Consider the following 18,128-nt stretch of genomic DNA (forward strand, 5'->3'; position numbering starts at 1 on the left):
CCCGCTTGGCATTGGAGGGCATTTTGACCCCTTTTAGCCCACCAACTTTTAAAACGTTTGGGTCTTCCCCAGAGTACTATTGTTATTAATAATACTATTATTATTAACACCCATTGGCACACATCAGCTGTCATGGGGAAGTACCCCTCTCTCAGACTCAGCTTAGGGTCCCAGAGTAACTAACTATCGTTATTAATATGAATATGATTATTAAGACCCATTGGTACACATCCGACAAAATGGGGAGGCGAGGCACTCCTCTCCCAAGCTCAGCTTAGGGTCCTGGAGTAATTATCATTATTAATATGAATATACATCCAGGAGGAGGAGGAAGAAGACAAGTAGCGGGGGGCAGCGTAGCCCCCAAACAAAGTTTGCATGCTGCCCCTACTGCTGTTGCTGGCGATCCTCCTCCTCTTCTTCCTCAGAAGGCTGGCCATCCAGGAGGAGGAGGAGGAGGAGGAGGAGGAGGAGGAGGAGGAGGAGGAGGAGGAGGAGGAGGACAAGGGGCAGGGGCAGCCAGCCCCCAAGCGAGTAATGGGAAAGCAGCCCTCTGTCAGTTCCTGCTTATTGTTACGGGGGCAAAACAAAAGGAAAATGAAAGCAAGCACGATGACTTGCAGCTTTCATTTTCGTGTTGCCTCATGTTTCCTATGAAAATGTTGTCATTTGTTTTGTGTAGATGAACGGTCGAAACGAAATGATAGCACGAAGGAAATGAAGTAAATATTTTTGCGCACATCTCTAGTGTTTATTAGAGCCCTCCCACAACACCAAAGGGAATAGGCAGGCAATATAACACCAAATAACTACTATGGTAAATCAAGCCAAGCACTACCTGGCCAAGTCTCCTGTTTCCAGCTAAAACACCCATCAAAGAAACAGGCCAAAAAGGTGACATCCATTCCCAGTACTCGCCTGGGGCTCAGCACTGATATGAAAAGTATAATTTAGCTTTCTTATCCAAATTCTTTCCATAGCTTAAAGCTATTAAGAGATGCTATGCAGTAATATATTTTGCCTTTCCTACTGCATGCAGTGGAGTAAGATGGCGCAGTGGGTTAAACCACTGAGCTGCTGAACTTGCTGACTGAAAGGTTGGCAGTTCAAATCCGGGGAGCAGAGTGAGCTCCCAGTGTTCGCCACAGCTTCTGCCAACTTAGCAGTTCAAAAACATGCAAATGTGAGTAGTTCAATAGGTACCACTTCTGCGGAAAGGTAATGGCGCTCCATCCAGTCATGCCGGCCACATGACCTAGGAGGTGTCTATGGACAACACTGGCTCTTCAGCTTAGAAATGGAGATGAGCACCAACCCCCAGAGTTGGACACGACTAGACTTAATGTCAGGGGAAAACCTTTACCTTTACTACTGAATGCAGCATACTCATGACAGAAACATCTATATCTATAAAAGAGTGATGGAATCCTGGCGAACAACAAAACAACAAAACTAAAGGCCCCCCAACCTCAAAATTTGACAACACAACCCATCATCCATGCCTCCAGGTTGATACAACAAAAAGAAAAGAAAAATAAAGTCCTAATTAGAGGGAGAGGAATAATTGTTTTTATCCAATTGCTGCCAGTTAGAAGGCTAAGCTCCACCCACTTGGTCTCCTAGCAGCCTACTCAGCCCGGGGACAGGCAGAGTTAGGCCTCACATAGGCCTCTTCCACACTGCCTATAAAATACAGATTATCAGATTTTAACTGGATTGTATGGCAGTGTAGACTCAAGGCCCTTCCTGTGATGAACCATGGGCCTTGTAGTCCTGCTCAGGACATTGTAATCCCTGATGAAGATGAAAACTTGGGTTTTTTACCTTCCCAGTCTGAACTGGATTCCTCTCAGCCAGATCCTTCCCAGGCAGATCTGGAAACCTTGCACCTGCAAGAAAGTTGTGCCCCAGAAGTATGTCAAACAACCCCAGAGCCTACTTCTCCCGTGTTCTTGCGCCGGGAGTTTTGTAAACAACAGAGAAGTTTGGATTCAGCTTCGCGCAGGAGTGCGAGGATAGCAGCTAAGAATGTTGCCAATTAACATTGGTTCTCGTGAGAATCTTTAAGGAGTTTAACATCTGGTCTCAGAGTTTAGCTTTCGTTTCTGATTCCCAGAGAACCGCTTTGGTGAGAAAGTTGGACTCTATATAGGTGTTTTGCCCGCGTAGCAACTTCGCGGAGTCAATTCGTCAGCCTACGGAGCGAGTTGTGTCTGGACAGCGCGCTCCGATTCAAGCCTCGCTCTTGCTCAAGCCTTGCCTTGCTATCCAGCCTTCGCCTTGCTTTCCAGCCTTGTTTACCTGCGGACCTTGCCTTGTTTCCCAGGACCAATCCTTGCCTTGTTTCACGGATTTTACCAAGTTATTCCACGGACCTTGTTCTTGTTCTTAGTTACCTTGTTCCACGTTCAAGCCTTGTTTCAAGTATCAAGTTATTTCCTAGCCACGTTCAAGTTTTATGGACTAAAGGACCTTGTCATCTCCCCTCACTTTGCTTGGCAAAGTGAGTGTTTCGGTTATTGGATTACAACTTTGGACCTTAATATTTCATATTGGACATTAATTCCTTGGACTAATTTTGACCTTTCCTGAAAGGTCTGCTTCTGGACTATCTTTTACATTTGCTTTTATTAACTTTATATATTCCTTCAATAAAGATATTAGATAGATTCTGGCCTCTGTGTATGGTTATTGGTGCCTCTGCCGCCTGGGTCGTGACAGTTTGACTCCGCCACCCATAAGCACCAACTAACCGAGGCCAGGATGTCTACCGGAGCCGCGCCGGCTGGACAGCCGCTCAGCTACACCATCAGCAAGGACGAAGTGGACCGCATCCGTGACAGACTCAACGCGCAGGATGGAGAAATAAAAGGGTTGAGGGAGCGCGGAGTTCGCCTCCCGGCCATGGCGTTGCCTACCAAGTTTTCTGGAGAAGCTGCTAAGGTTCATGTTTTCCGCCGCCAATGTCAAGCTTATCTAGAGGCCCGTGATGCCGAGTTTCCCCAAGAAGACATCAAGGTGGCGTGGGTCTACAGTCTTCTAGACGGACCAGCGGCTAGCTGGGCGACGGCCCTGTTTGATCAAGCCTCCCCCCACCTAAGTTCAGCACAACGCTTCTTGGATCACCTTAAGGAGACCTGGGGAATCGAGGACAATTTGGAGGCAGCCGGTCACAAACTCCGGCGCCTCCTTCAAGGAGACAGACCCATGTCTCAGTACATAGCCGAGTTCCGCGTGCTGGCCCACAACACCGGCTGGAACGATGTAGCCCTCAGAGGACAATTTCGGGAGGGTCTCAACATTGAAATGCTGGAAGAAATCTCCAAGGTGGATCCCCCCCAGACCCTCGAGGCACTCATTGATCAATGTTTACGGGCTGAAGTCATGATTGCCAACAGGAAACAATGGGTTCGAGGCCAGGGCGGTAGAGCCGGGGCAAAACCCCCCGCTCCCGCCAGTGTTCAGCCACGTCCGGTGTGGAGACCCCCGCCGCCAACCCCATACCCCAGAGGAGGCGAGGAGGTGCCGATGCAGTTGGGCAATGTGCGTCCCAGACTAGATGCCGCCGAGAAGGCCCGTCGTCAACGCTTGAACCTCTGCTGGTACTGCGGGAACGGGGGCCACTTCGCCAGAGAGTGCCCAGCCAAAGGGAAGCCTGCCGCCCGTCTTGCGGCGGCGTCCTCCACGGAGTCGAAGGCGTCTGAGCCGACTGGCACACAGCCGGCGGGGGAAGCCAACGACCGGGTGTAGAGAGGCTCGCCAACCCGGTCAAAAAATCCATCCAAGAGCCGCCAACCGGGGTCCTGTTCCTTCTCGTGGTCACATTATGGTCAGCAAAAAGGGGACCCGTCATGATCCACGCCATGATAGACTCTGGAGCTACCAACAATTTCATCGATAGAGAGTATGCCGACTCTCTGGGATTACAATATCATGATTTCAAGAATGCCCGTGTGGTGCAAGCCATAGACGGCCGTCCCCTCAAGACGGGCCCCGTAAGCCAGTGGTCGGAACCCACCAGGATGTGGATAAGGGAACATATGGAAGAGATTTCCTTCTTTGTTACCGAGGTTCCCCATTTCCCTGTGATTTTGGGAATTCCATGGCTGACACTCCACGACCCTAACATCTCCTGGTCCAACAGAGAACTGCAGTTTGCTTCACCGTACTGCCAAAACCATTGCCTCGTAGCCAAGGTATGCCATGCCACAGACTCCGAGCCCATCATCACCTTGCCAAAGAAGTACTCCGAGTATTGGGATGTATTCAATGAGAAAGAAGCCGAAAAATTACCCCCACATAGACCTTATGACTGTGCCATTGACTTGGTGGAGGGGGCCCCGATCCCGCGAGGGCATCTCTACTCCCTGACTGAACCAGAGCAAGAAGCTCTCAGGGAATTCTTAGAGACAAACCTTCGCAAGGGGTTCATCAGACCCTCTCAATCCCCAGCCGCCTCCCCAGTGATGTTTGTGAAGAAGAAGTCAGGGGAATTACGCTTGGTGGTGGACTACAGAGCATTGAACAATATCACCAAGCGGAACAGCTATCCCCTGCCCTTAATCTCGGATCTACTGGACCGACTTCGAGGAGCCAAGGTCTACACCAAGCTGGATCTTCGGGGGGCTTATAATCTAGTTCGCATCAGAGAAGGGGACGAGTGGAAGACCGCCTTCCAGACTAAATTCGGATTATTCGAGTCCCGAGTTATGAATTTCGGTTTATGCGGAGCTCCCGCAACGTTCCAGCATTTTGTCAACGATATTTTTCAGGACTATCTAGACAGATTCTTGATAATCTACCTGGACGATTTTTTGGTGTTCTCCAGATCACAATCAGAACATGAGAACCACGTCAAAATGGTGTTGCAACGACTGCGGGATCATGGACTTTATGCCAAGCTAGAAAAATGCGCTTTTGATCTACAAGAGGTAGATTTCCTTGGCTACCGCATCTCGCCTCTAGGGCTTTCCATGGATCCAGCCAAAGTTTCAGCAGTATTGGAATGGCGGGCGCCAACTAACAAGAAAGAGGTGCAGCGTTTCTTGGGGTTCGCGAACTACTACCGCAAGTTCATTCCAGATTTTGCCCGCTGGTCCGACCCCATCACTAGCTGCATCCGTGGAAAGCAGCCTTTCCGCTGGACTGATCAAGCAGAGAAAGGGTTCCAGCAACTGAAGAAACTATTCACCTCCCAGCCAATTCTACAGCACCCAAATCCTGGAACCCCTTTTGTGGTGCAAGCGGACGCCTCTGATGTGGCAATTGGGGCTGTACTCTTACAACCGGTGGGAGATCACCTCCACCCCTGTGCCTTTTATTCTCGTCAACTAACCACACCAGAGAGGAATTACACCATTTGGGAAAAAGAACTACTGGCCATAAAGGCAGCCTTTGAAACTTGGAGACATTGGCTAGAAGGGGCCAAATTCCCCATTGAAGTCCACACTGATCATCGTAATCTAGAACATCTAAGAACTGCCCGCAAACTAAATCAGAGGCAGCAACGTTGGGCTTTATTCTTTGAACGTTTCAACTTCCAGATCCATTATGTGACCCCAGCTCAAACCAAGCAAGCAGACGCCCTGTCACGTAAACCGGAATACGCTGCAGGACGCAAGGAGACCTTTGAATCCCAACTGCTACAACCTGAGAACTTTGCCACGCTCACAGTGGGGAACACCAAATCCAGTCCCATTGGTTCAACTTCCCCTACTCCAGGACCCATCTGTGCTCAAGAAATCAGGGCTAGTCAGCAAGCAGATGCCTGGGCGCAGGACCAACTTCGCCAAGGTCTGCATTTTCCCTTTTCGCTTAAAGATGGGCTGCTCTGCTATAGAAATCATGTTTATATCCCACCCGGACCGGGCAGGGAAAAAGCGCTTCGTCTGTGTCATGACTGCAAACCAGCAGGACACTTCGGACTATTTAAAACCATGCATTTGATCCTAAGAGATTTTTGGTGGCCCAAGATCCGCAAGGATGTGGAAAAATATGTCAACACCTGCCCAGTATGCCAGCGCTCCAAGATACGAAGGGAGAAGCCCTCAGGGCTTTTGCACCCCCTTCCTACCCCATCTCGCCCATGGGAAATAATTTCCGCGGATTTCATCACTGACCTACCACCTTCCTGTGGATTCACCACGATCTTAGTGGTGGTGGACCTATTCACCAAGTTAGCCCATTTCATTCCCTGCGAAGGCCTCCCCACGGCCAAAGGAACTGCGGATCTATTTCTTCAGCATGTTTTCAGACTACATGGATTGCCCAAGAGTTTAGTCACAGACCGTGGATCTCAATTCACCTCTCGTTTTTGGAAGGCACTACAAAAACTACTGGGCATAGACTCTCGCTTATCTTCAGCTCATCATCCCCAAACAGATGGGCAAACGGAGCGCACCAATGCCACTTTGGAGCAGTATCTTCGCTGTTATGTAAACTACCAACAGGACAATTGGGCTTCTCTGTTACCACTGTCTGAGTTTGCCTACAATAATGGAGTTCAAGCTTCTACAAAAGAAACGCCGTTCTTTGCAAACTACGGTTTCCATCCACGTTTCTTTCCCCCTGTCATTGAAACTTCAGAAGTTCCCGCAGCAGAGGATTGGCTGCAGGAACTCACAGCGGTGCAACAACTTTTGCTCCAGCAACTGGACCAAGCCAAGGAGGACTATAAACGCCACGCTGACAAACACCGCCAGCCGGGCCCCGAAATCAAGGTAGGAGATCGGGTTTTTCTGTCCACTCGCTTTCTGCCCTCCCACCGCCCATGCCGGAAGTTAGATGCCCGCTTCATTGGCCCCTATCCAGTGGTGGCGCAATTAAACCCCGTGACTTTCAAACTCCAACTTCCGCGTTCAATGCGCATTCACCCAGTGTTTCACCGTTCCCTGCTCCTTCCGGCGGATGGTGTGCGTCCTGATACAGACCAACCGGCCCCCCCTCCTGTTTTGATGAATGGGGAGGAGGAGTTCGAGGTTGAGGACATTTTGGATTCTCGCTTTCATCGCCGCCGCCTACAATATCTCATTGACTGGGTGGGTTTTGGGCCTGAGGAACGCTCTTGGGAAGACGCCTCCACAGTCCATGCTCCTGATCTAACCCGTCGCTTCCATCTGACCTATCCCACCAAACCGCGACCTCGCGCCTCGGGGAGAGGACCCCAGTTTGGGAGGGGCCCTGAGGAGGGGGATAGTGTGATGAACCATGGGCCTTGTAGTCCTGCTCAGGACATTGTAATCCCTGATGAAGATGAAAACTTGGGTTTTTTACCTTCCCAGTCTGAACTGGATTCCTCTCAGCCAGATCCTTCCCAGGCAGATCTGGAAACCTTGCACCTGCAAGAAAGTTGTGCCCCAGAAGTATGTCAAACAACCCCAGAGCCTACTTCTCCCGTGTTCTTGCGCCGGGAGTTTTGTAAACAACAGAGAAGTTTGGATTCAGCTTCGCGCAGGAGTGCGAGGATAGCAGCTAAGAATGTTGCCAATTAACATTGGTTCTCGTGAGAATCTTTAAGGAGTTTAACATCTGGTCTCAGAGTTTAGCTTTCGTTTCTGATTCCCAGAGAACCGCTTTGGTGAGAAAGTTGGACTCTATATAGGTGTTTTGCCCGCGTAGCAACTTCGCGGAGTCAATTCGTCAGCCTACGGAGCGAGTTGTGTCTGGACAGCGCGCTCCGATTCAAGCCTCGCTCTTGCTCAAGCCTTGCCTTGCTATCCAGCCTTCGCCTTGCTTTCCAGCCTTGTTTACCTGCGGACCTTGCCTTGTTTCCCAGGACCAATCCTTGCCTTGTTTCACGGATTTTACCAAGTTATTCCACGGACCTTGTTCTTGTTCTTAGTTACCTTGTTCCACGTTCAAGCCTTGTTTCAAGTATCAAGTTATTTCCTAGCCACGTTCAAGTTTTATGGACTAAAGGACCTTGTCATCTCCCCTCACTTTGCTTGGCAAAGTGAGTGTTTCGGTTATTGGATTACAACTTTGGACCTTAATATTTCATATTGGACATTAATTCCTTGGACTAATTTTGACCTTTCCTGAAAGGTCTGCTTCTGGACTATCTTTTACATTTGCTTTTATTAACTTTATATATTCCTTCAATAAAGATATTAGATAGATTCTGGCCTCTGTGTATGGTTATTGGTGCCTCTGCCGCCTGGGTCGTGACACTTCCACACAGCTATATAATCCATTTAGAATCTCATATTATCTCCTTTGAAGTGGATTATCTTGACTCCACACTGCCATATAATCCACTTCAGTGTGCATTTTATCCAGCTGTGTACAAGGGGCCTCATATAATCCAGTTCTAAGCAGATAATATAAGATTATAAATATACAGTAGAGTCTCACTTATCCAACATAAACAGGCCGGCAGAATGTTGGATAAGTGAATATGTTGGATAATAACAAGTGATTCAGGAAAAGCTGATTAAACATCAAATTAGGTAATCATTATACAAATTAAGCACCAAAACATCATGTTATACAACAAATTTGACAGAAAAAGTAGTTCCATGCACAGTAATACTATGTACTAATTACTGTATTTACAAATTTATCACCAAAATATCACAATGAATTTAAAACACTGACTACAAAAACATTGACTACTAAAAGGCAAACTGCGTTGAATAATCCAGAACATTGGATAAGCGAATGTTGGATAAGTGAGATTCTACTGTAATATGAAATAATTACTGTGGTAGAATAATACAGAACAATATAATTTCTAAAACCAGTACAGTAAATAAAGAACAACACTCTCAAACCAGGGAAATTGGGAATTCCACAAAGGAAACAATCAGGACTAGCTAACACCCCCGAAGAAAGGATTCTACCAGAAAGGAAGCCGAGAAAGGAGTGAAACAGTGTGTATTACCAAAGTCATTATTATTACTATTATTATTATTATTATTATTATTATTATTATTATTATTATTATTATGTTGCTGTGCACCATGAAAATGAATACAATCTGGCTCCAAGTATTCACAAACACTAAAATCAGAATATATAAAAATTACTGTGGTATAATAAAACAGAACAATACAATCTCTAAAATCAGAACACTAAATAAAGAACAACAGTATGAAAACAGGGGAATTCCACACAGGAAACAATCAGGCCCAGCTAACACCTCCCAACAAAGTATCCCCATCACCAAAGTCTGGCAAATCCTGTTTTCTGAGGGCCACAGACAGTAGAAACACATAAAATATCGCAAAGAACACCACTCTGAAAACAAGGGAATTCCAGACAGGAAACAATCAGGGCCAGTTAACACCTCCCAACAAAAAATTCACTCAGTGAGGAAACAGCCAGACTTTAAAGCTACAAGGCCATTACATGCTAATCATTTTCCCTAATTGCAGCATTCATACTTGCCTCCAACAGGGAAAAAAACAATCAGAAATATTGTATATTCACAACCTTTACAAAATATCCCCTGATGGCGCAGCGTGTTAAAGTGCTTAGCTGCTGAACTTCTGGACCGAAAGGTCGCAGGTTTGAATTGGAGGAGTGGAGAGAGCCCCCACTGTTAGCCCCAGCTTCTGCCAACCCTAAAGTTCAAAAACATGCAAATGAGAGTACATGAATAGGTACTGCTCCGGCGGGAAGGTAACGGTGCTCCATGTAGTCATGCCACATGACCTTGGAGGAGTCTACAGACAACGCCAGCTCTTCGGCTTAGAAATGGAGATGAGCACCAACCCCCAGAGTCGGACATGACTGGACTTAATGTCAGGGGAAAACCTTTACCCTTTACCTTAACTACCACCAATTCCTCAATACTTTATTTCCCATACCACCATACTTCGCCACAGCAATGTGTGGCCGGGCACAGCTAATTATTTATAATAAAGTAAGAAAAGACCTACAATACTCCTAAACAGTACTTACTGTTGCCAAATGCTGAAAAGAATTCACAAGTAATCCTTCAAAATCACACTAGTACATAGTTTAGACATCCAGATGAAACAATAACATTACTTATTAAACATAAACACAAAGCTTGCTTTTCAAAAGTGCTGGCTCTAATCCACATTTTTTCCATGCATCACAGGTAAAGAATCAGATTTTTAGGGCAGTGGTAAAATCTGTCCCTTTGAAGGGCTATTGAGTCATGGGAAGAATATTTGAAACACCACAATCAATGATGGCTGGCATTTAAGTCAAATGTGGGTGGAGATGGCAATGTGAAAATGGTCTGATTACATCTTGGGAAGTAAATGTAAAAGAAAAGACTAGTTTGGATTCAGTAACCATTCCAAAAGCAATTGTTTATGTCCATACTGCTTGATGTAGTGAGCATTGATCAACAAATACAGTACAATGCCCACATCCATAAGACCTGAAATTTCACCTACCTGTAGATGTCAAAATATGTCCTTATTAGAATTTTTCTAGGTCCTTTGGGAAATTCTATGGTATGCTTCTGCCGAAGTTACCATAGATTCACTCTAGAGGACCTAGCAAATTTCTAGACAGAATATCTCTCTAGGAATTTTCTAGGTCTTCCAGGGTAACTCTATAGTGACTTCCAGGGGAAGTCATTCATTTAATATGGTTTGCTATTATTCATGGTTTCCTGTTTCCATGGTAAGAATGCATCAGGGGCTGATACCACACCCCTCAGTATACAACATTTGTAAAAGTCTCTAATGAAGAAGTTCCTTTTTACAAAGGCTTTTTTTGTCAGTCCAGAACCTCCCTTTCATTCTCATCCTCTGTCTATCTAGAACAGAATTTTCCAAACATTTCATATAGGTGATACTTTTTAGACATGCATAATTTTGCAAAAGTAATTCAGTTTTTTTTTTTTGGAGCCCCAATGGCGAAGTGTGTTAAAGCACTGAGCTGCAGAACTTGCAGACCAAAAGATCCCAGGTTCAAATCCTGGGAGCGGAGTGAGCGGCCGCTGTTAGCTCCAGCTTCTGCCAACCTAGCAGTTCGAAAACATGCCAATGTGAGTAGATCAGTAGGTACCACTCTGGCGGGAAGGTAACAGCGCTCCATGCAGTCATGCCGGCCACATGACCTTGGAGGTGTCTACGGACAACGCCAGCTCTTCGGCTTAGAAATGAAGATGAGCACCAACCCCCAGAGTCAGACATGACTGGACTTAACGTCAGGGGAAAATCTTTACCTTTTTTTAAATTCAGTTTTACTAGCAAACTTGAGATTAAAGAAATACACTTATATAAATTGTAATAACAAAATGTATGGGGGCACAATGTATCTCATGCAAACTTTCCATTCATATTTTAAAAAAATATTATCATCATCATGAGCAATCAGGTATGGCTGGGTATAATTGTCTTCCAGAGATAGAGTCTTGGCAGTGGACCCACAAATGACTGTGAAGACTTATTCTGGATCCACATGGTATTTCATTATAAGGACATCAATTTCCAGATGGAAGGTGATTACAACCAGGGTTTGCTTGACATGCCTTTCTCTTGGCACATTTCTTCCTTTTGCTCTGTATTTATACCTCTTCAAAATCCATAGCCCTATTGATAACAGCTGACCTTCAGTTACAACACTTGAGTGCCAGAGCTTTTCCAGATCTTGGTGTTTATACCACATTTTAGGTTAGATTTTTTTTTGTTTAGATTTGTAAAATAATATACATTCCTAAGATTTTTGTCATTTATGAGTAACAATTTGTAAATATATGGAAGAATTTTTAAAATGCATAAAATAAATAAAATAACTACTTAACATTTTAATGAGACTTATGAATTTAATGGAACACAGCTTTTTTTAGGGGTATTGCTTATTTTGTATAGACTCAGAAGCATGGAGACACATAGGCTTGCAACAGCATGCCTACAGTAAACAATACAATAAAGCTTGACCTTAGAAAGAATGGGATTCTACTTTAGTCAGTCTTACTGTGGCTGACTGTCCTTACCTAAGTCTGGCAAGATAAACAACAACTGATTCCAGAAACTCTTCCTAAGCTGCAGGACTTGCAAAATACACAAGGTAATTGGAGATAGGCCCATTTCATCAATTTCCATCATCATTTGAAAAGCTCAAATATATACATTTCTACAACAAAATGGGAATAAGAAAAGCTGAAGCTGGTTACATAATAAATTATCCTTGCATGCATTTTGGAAGAAGCCTTCAAGGGATCTCTACAGGTTGGAAATGTTTTTGTTTACTTATGCAAGTCTTAATAATAATAATAATAATAATAATAATAATAATAATAATAATAATAATACTTTATTTATACCCTGCCACCATCTCCCCGTGGGGACTCGGGGCGGCTTACATGGGGCAGAGGCCCAAACAACATAGAACAAAACATAGGCAACATAATACAAATCACACTATAAAAAGATAAAACAGTAATACAATATCAATTAAAACAAAAATACAGGATAAAAAATTGCATTTAAAACACATAAATGATAAAATCGTAATAAAAACGGGATAGATTATTAAAAGCCCTCTGGGGCTGATTAATTAATGACTGTATCTCCAAAGGCCTGCCGAAACATCCTGATATAGTCTTACCTGATATAGTTATTACATTCCGTATGTGCATACTGTCAGTTTTAGAATGAAGCTTTGCTGAAACATATTGAACTGCTCTTCTTGTTTGTGGTGTAGAGACTTAGCTATTCTTTCCATGATATTTCTGCCTTTGACATTAATTTTTTTTATTAAAGAAGTCATGTCCAACAATACATTGACTATGTCAAATTGAAGTGTACCTGTACAGATCACAAACCACACAGAGAGTATCAAATGGCCAAGGCATGTTGAGACCTGAGGCACAGCATTGTCTTTTGCTCAGGTGCACAGCAGATCTCTGCAGCATATTTCTCAATAAGATTAGCAAGAGCACTCTTCTTGACAGGAATTTAAAGTATAAATTATTCCTAGCAATACCTTCAAACATACTTCCTGTTTCTTGCAAGTCACAGTCATCAAATGAAACACCAGACCTTTCTCCTACTCTACAAACATATAAAGTAAGTTTCCTGGAAATTTCAGAAGCCGGCACTCAGAGGGGAAAACCTATCTGATTTCCACACATTTTCATAGCAAAAAGTAGCCACTTCAACACAGCCAAGAAGTACGTGGCCTGACCTTGAGCCAAGAAGCACATGGCCTGACCTTTTGGAATTACCTAGTTCTATTTGTTGTGAAAACAGCTTTCTTGAATAAGGAGAGCAACTTTTACAGGAACCAACACAGATTCAACTAGAATAGGCACCTCCCTTGACATGAGAATTTATAACCAGCACAAAAAAGAATTCTGCTTTGGATTTTGATTTTTGAAAATGATGTTGTTGCTCTATTTTGTTATCAGTGGATGTACCTGCACCACACAATTATAGCATGTCGATACCACTGCATGTTGCATTCCATGGAAATCTCGATTTCTAGTTTGTGATCAGCGAGTTAGATTTCTGTATGAGAAAGCTCTCGTATCATCCAAGTGAGTGCAATTGAGAATTCTATGTACATCACGAAATTACAAATCCCAGAATCCCATAGATGGAAGAGTAACTTTTGAAGTGGAATCAAACTAATATGATTTTGCAGTGTTCATATAGTTAACCAAGGTGAAATCCCCACAGCACCCCATTCTCCCACCCGTCACCCTATTTTCATTTCATTGGATAATCTCACCTTCTCTTGGATGTGACTTAATTTTAGTGTTTGCCAGAAGCAATGCAGACTATTTTTGTAGTGACAACACAGTCTGTGTGTGTGTGTGTGTGTGTGTGTGTGTGTATGTGTGTATGTGCGTGTGTACATGCCTGCAAGTCATCTTGTTGCCAGTTCCTTTCTCAGAAATACAGTCTACAGAACCAGGGAGAAGTTAACAGGATGTGTCTTAGTTCACACAGGTCTTCTAACCATCCATGTAAAATATATTGACATGAATAACCAGTCTTACTTCTTATTGACCAGGGATTCTCTCTGAAGCAAAAGTTTATATATTATATATTATAGTATGTATTTGTATGTGGTTTTAATTTGTTTATTTTATCTGTTTGAGGATGTTGGTTATATTTGCATTTTATTTTGTTTACTGTTTGTTCTTCAGGCTTGGCCCCATGTTAGCCACCCTGAGTCCCTGTGGAGAGATGGAGGCGGGATAGAAAAATAAAGTATCATCATCATCATCATCATCATCATCATCATCATCATCATCATCATCATCATCATCATCATTATTATATGGGCCAGGCCAGTGGCAGATGGATGGAAAGTGCTTGTGTGAACTAATTCACAGTGCCAATAAAGAAAGAAAGAAAAGAACAATTTTCCTCTTCTTCATTCACACAGTTGTTTCAGATTTCAACCACCAAAAGGACAAAATAAAAGGTCAGATCAAAGTGCATGATGACTAGGTATTCCATAAAGTGCCTGGCCAAGTGTTCCAAGGTTACCTAAGATGGCGTTAGGGGTAGGATAAGGTGGGACCAGAGGTAAAGTGCAAAAATAGCAGCATAGTTGTCGAGGGGTCTGTAGTGTCTGTTTAATTGAAAGCACGCTGAAAGAACCATGTCTTAAGTTGTTTAATAAAAGCAGGCAGGGTCGGGGCCAGCCTAATCTCCCTGGGGAGGGAGTTCCAGAGCCGAGGGGCCATCACAGAAAAGGCTCTCTCCCCCGTCCCCACCAACCAAACCTGTGATGTTGGAGGGAACGAGAAGAGAGCCTCCCCAGAAGATCAAAGAGATTGTGCGGGCTCATAGGGGGAAAGGGGGACCCAAGGTGTCCATTCCATGGGCCTCTTCTTGTACCATACATGCCACTATATTACAGTGAAACTACCAGAAATTTGACAAAACCAGAGACTATAAAAAAAAAACCCCACCAACAACAAAAACAATAGCACATTCAGACAAAATCACATTATTTGAAGCATCATTATAGTTAGGTAATAGTGACAGCTTTGACCAACAACCATCTGCATTAGAAGGTTGAAAAGATAAAGAAGCATTGAGCTTTAGCCTTGTATGTATATTGAGACAATACATGTAAGCCAGGCTTATGGAAATTGTTTTTGTGGTTATATCTAACTAAGGATATAAGGATACACCACATAGAAAAATTATAGACAGTCATTCTGGTGTTACTCGGTGTGGTTCGTACCCCTAGTGACCCCACTGCAATGGTAAATCCTCCTCTGAACAAATCTTGCCAGGAAAACTATAATGGGGTGATCATTAGTTGGAGTTGACTTGAATTCACACAGCAACAACAAACCTGTTTCTCTGAGGAAAGGGGTGATTTGGCTTTTGTACAGAACGGTGTATACCATGTGAGTTCTCAATTGCAGTCTTAAACATTATATAGCCCAGACAAAGGTTTACTAACTCCATAAGAACTAGGTCATAGTTTGCAAAGATTGCTGTAACTACAGCATTTGTAGAAAGTGTTGCTGTAGGTCAAAAAAGAATGATAATTAAACACATATAGTTGGCCAGTCCACATTTTGCTTGTGTTCATTGTGTCCTCATGCTTTGGTATGGTCAAAACAAGGATGCATAAAAATACAAACTATATTTTATCTGCTGACTCTTAATAAAAAACAGAGTGGAGGAAAAGAATGGCTATGATTGGTCTATTAAAGTCATTGGCACAATATGGACTTCGGAATTTTTCCTGTGGTCAGTATCTCTATCCCTGCATTTGTATGAAAGGCTATTGAGTTTCATTTGAATTTCAAATACCACATCTAAATTAAATGATAAATGAGCTCAGAGTCTTATTATTTTATTTTTTAAACTAATTACAATTTTACTGGGTCATTCCATCAGGGTAACATACAAGTTTCTTTGGGTGCATGTCTAATTCAGACGCATACACAGAATAGTGTTTGTGCTTAAACACCTAAGATAATAATATGTTTCATGATATCAGACTTAAGATTTCCCCAAGATCTCATGTCATGTAACAATTCAGACATAGCAGATACAACAAGAAACAGATGAAATATATACCAATGTATTATGTTGTACCACTGTGTGTGTGGTGGTGGGGGCGGGCAGGGGCTCTCATAATCCTACCTCTTTTTGAGTTTTATATATATAGCATCAGAAGTTCACAAAAGAGATAGGATTCTGAGAGCCCCTGGCCATCCTCTTCTGTACTTAAAATGTCCCAGAGGGACCTCAAATGCAACGCAAGGGGTACAACCTCCCAATTACCACTGGGAGTTAAATGAGAACTCCAACCTAGAACTGTAGAATCATAGCCTTGGAAGACTCCACAAAGGCCACCCAGTCCAATCCTTTGCCATGCACAATCAAAACACCCCTGACAGATATATATTCAGCCTCTGCTAAAAACAATCTCCAGAGAAGGAGACTCCACCACACTCAGAAGTAGCACATTCCACTGTTAAACAAACTCTTATGATCATCTTGCCATCCCTGTGCTGCATACATACAAAACTCTACTCTAACAATCATTAGAAGGGCTGATATCTTTCCCATCAGCATCTTTTCTTTTTCTAAGAAAGAGTTGGCAATGGAAATTGGACTACAGTATACTAAATATTAGCAAAGTGGGCCGTGGTTGGGCAATGGGTTGAACCCTTGTGCTGCTGAAATGCTGACCCGAAGGTTGGCTGAATCCACGAGATGGGGTGAGCTCCTGTCTGTCAACCTAGCAGTTCGGAAACATGTCAATGTGAGTAGATAAATAGGTACTGCTTCTGCGGAAAAAAGCAAGACGCTTCAAGCAATCTTGCCAGCCACATCTCAACTTGAAAATGGAGAAAAGCACCTCTCCGGAGCTAGAGATGAGCACCACGTCCAGAAAGCTGGAAATGAAAGGAGAAACCTTGCCTTTGCTTGTATGTCTCACTGTATTTGACTGTAAAGGCATTGAATGTTTGCCTATGTAAAATGTTGTAATCCACTGAATCCCCTAAGGGAGAAGGGCGGAATATAAATAAAGTGTATTATTATTATGCAGGACCAGAAAACTGGTGAGCACATTTTCATTATATTATTTCTGATGAGGGAAAGACCAACTCAAGATGGCAATGAAAGCTTCAAAAGGAGCTGGGGTAGGGCTGTACTTTGCCCATCCCTGACCTATTTTAAATTATAAATTATACATAGGAAGTACCCTGATCTCCTAAAGATAAGCACTTAGTTGCATTCATAATGTGCTAATTATTTCTCAGCAAAAAGACTTCCATATAGGATCCCACATACAGCTGGCTTTCCCAGAAGCGTTGGGACCAGTTAGCATTACTTGTGAAGATGCCCCAAGAATCCACTTTATTCTCCCAGGGTCCCACTTTTGAATGTTAATGTAATACAGAATAGAGGAGAACCATGATCAAAACCATAATTAATTAGTGCATAATGTGGCTCTCATTATCCAAACACTGAAATCGAAATATGGTTTCTGTAGCATCACTCATGAGGACACATTCAGTCCCCAATGTGAGAAAAATGGATAAAATGTAAATTCCAAGACTAAATTCTATAGATTAAATTCCTAACTGGCCGACTCTCCATCTATTATGGCCCCAATTGGCTTTTTAAAACAACAATCTCACCAACATGGTGATTATTCAAAGTTGCTTTTTGCCTATAGCTGTGTGGTATTTAATAACAAGAAATTTGAAAAATTACATTTTGAACTACAACATTCCAAATCCCCCTGCTCAGCATGCAGCTTCATAAAACCATGCAGTTCTTTCCATTTACTTCTTGAGGGACCATTTTTTAAAACTGTGAACTCTCAGTTAACTGGCACTGATGGGGAATAGCAGATGCCGAATAAAAGTAACTTCTGGTTGCTTTAGAGTTACTATTAAAGAGGCTAAGCTAATACTATACCACGTACTACGCCATACCATAAATTCTGTATTGATCTGATATTAATATTACAGGCAAATTGAGATAAATAAAGACAAACCTTACTCAATTAATTTATTACAAACCTTACTCAATTAATTTACTGCATTATATGTGTATTTTAATTTTAATTTACATTATTATTCCTTCAATGTTTTTGCTGGTTGCTTGGGAGTTCTGGTTGCTTGAGTTCTGGTTAATTGAGTCTACTACAACTTCTTTAGCAGAGGCAATGAATGGTGATTTTAGATATAGTTTCATCCTTTTGGC

The sequence above is a fragment of the Anolis carolinensis genome, chromosome 4 (genome assembly GCF_035594765.1).
Source record: "Anolis carolinensis isolate JA03-04 chromosome 4, rAnoCar3.1.pri, whole genome shotgun sequence".
In the NCBI taxonomy this organism is placed as follows: domain Eukaryota; kingdom Metazoa; phylum Chordata; class Lepidosauria; order Squamata; family Dactyloidae; genus Anolis; species Anolis carolinensis.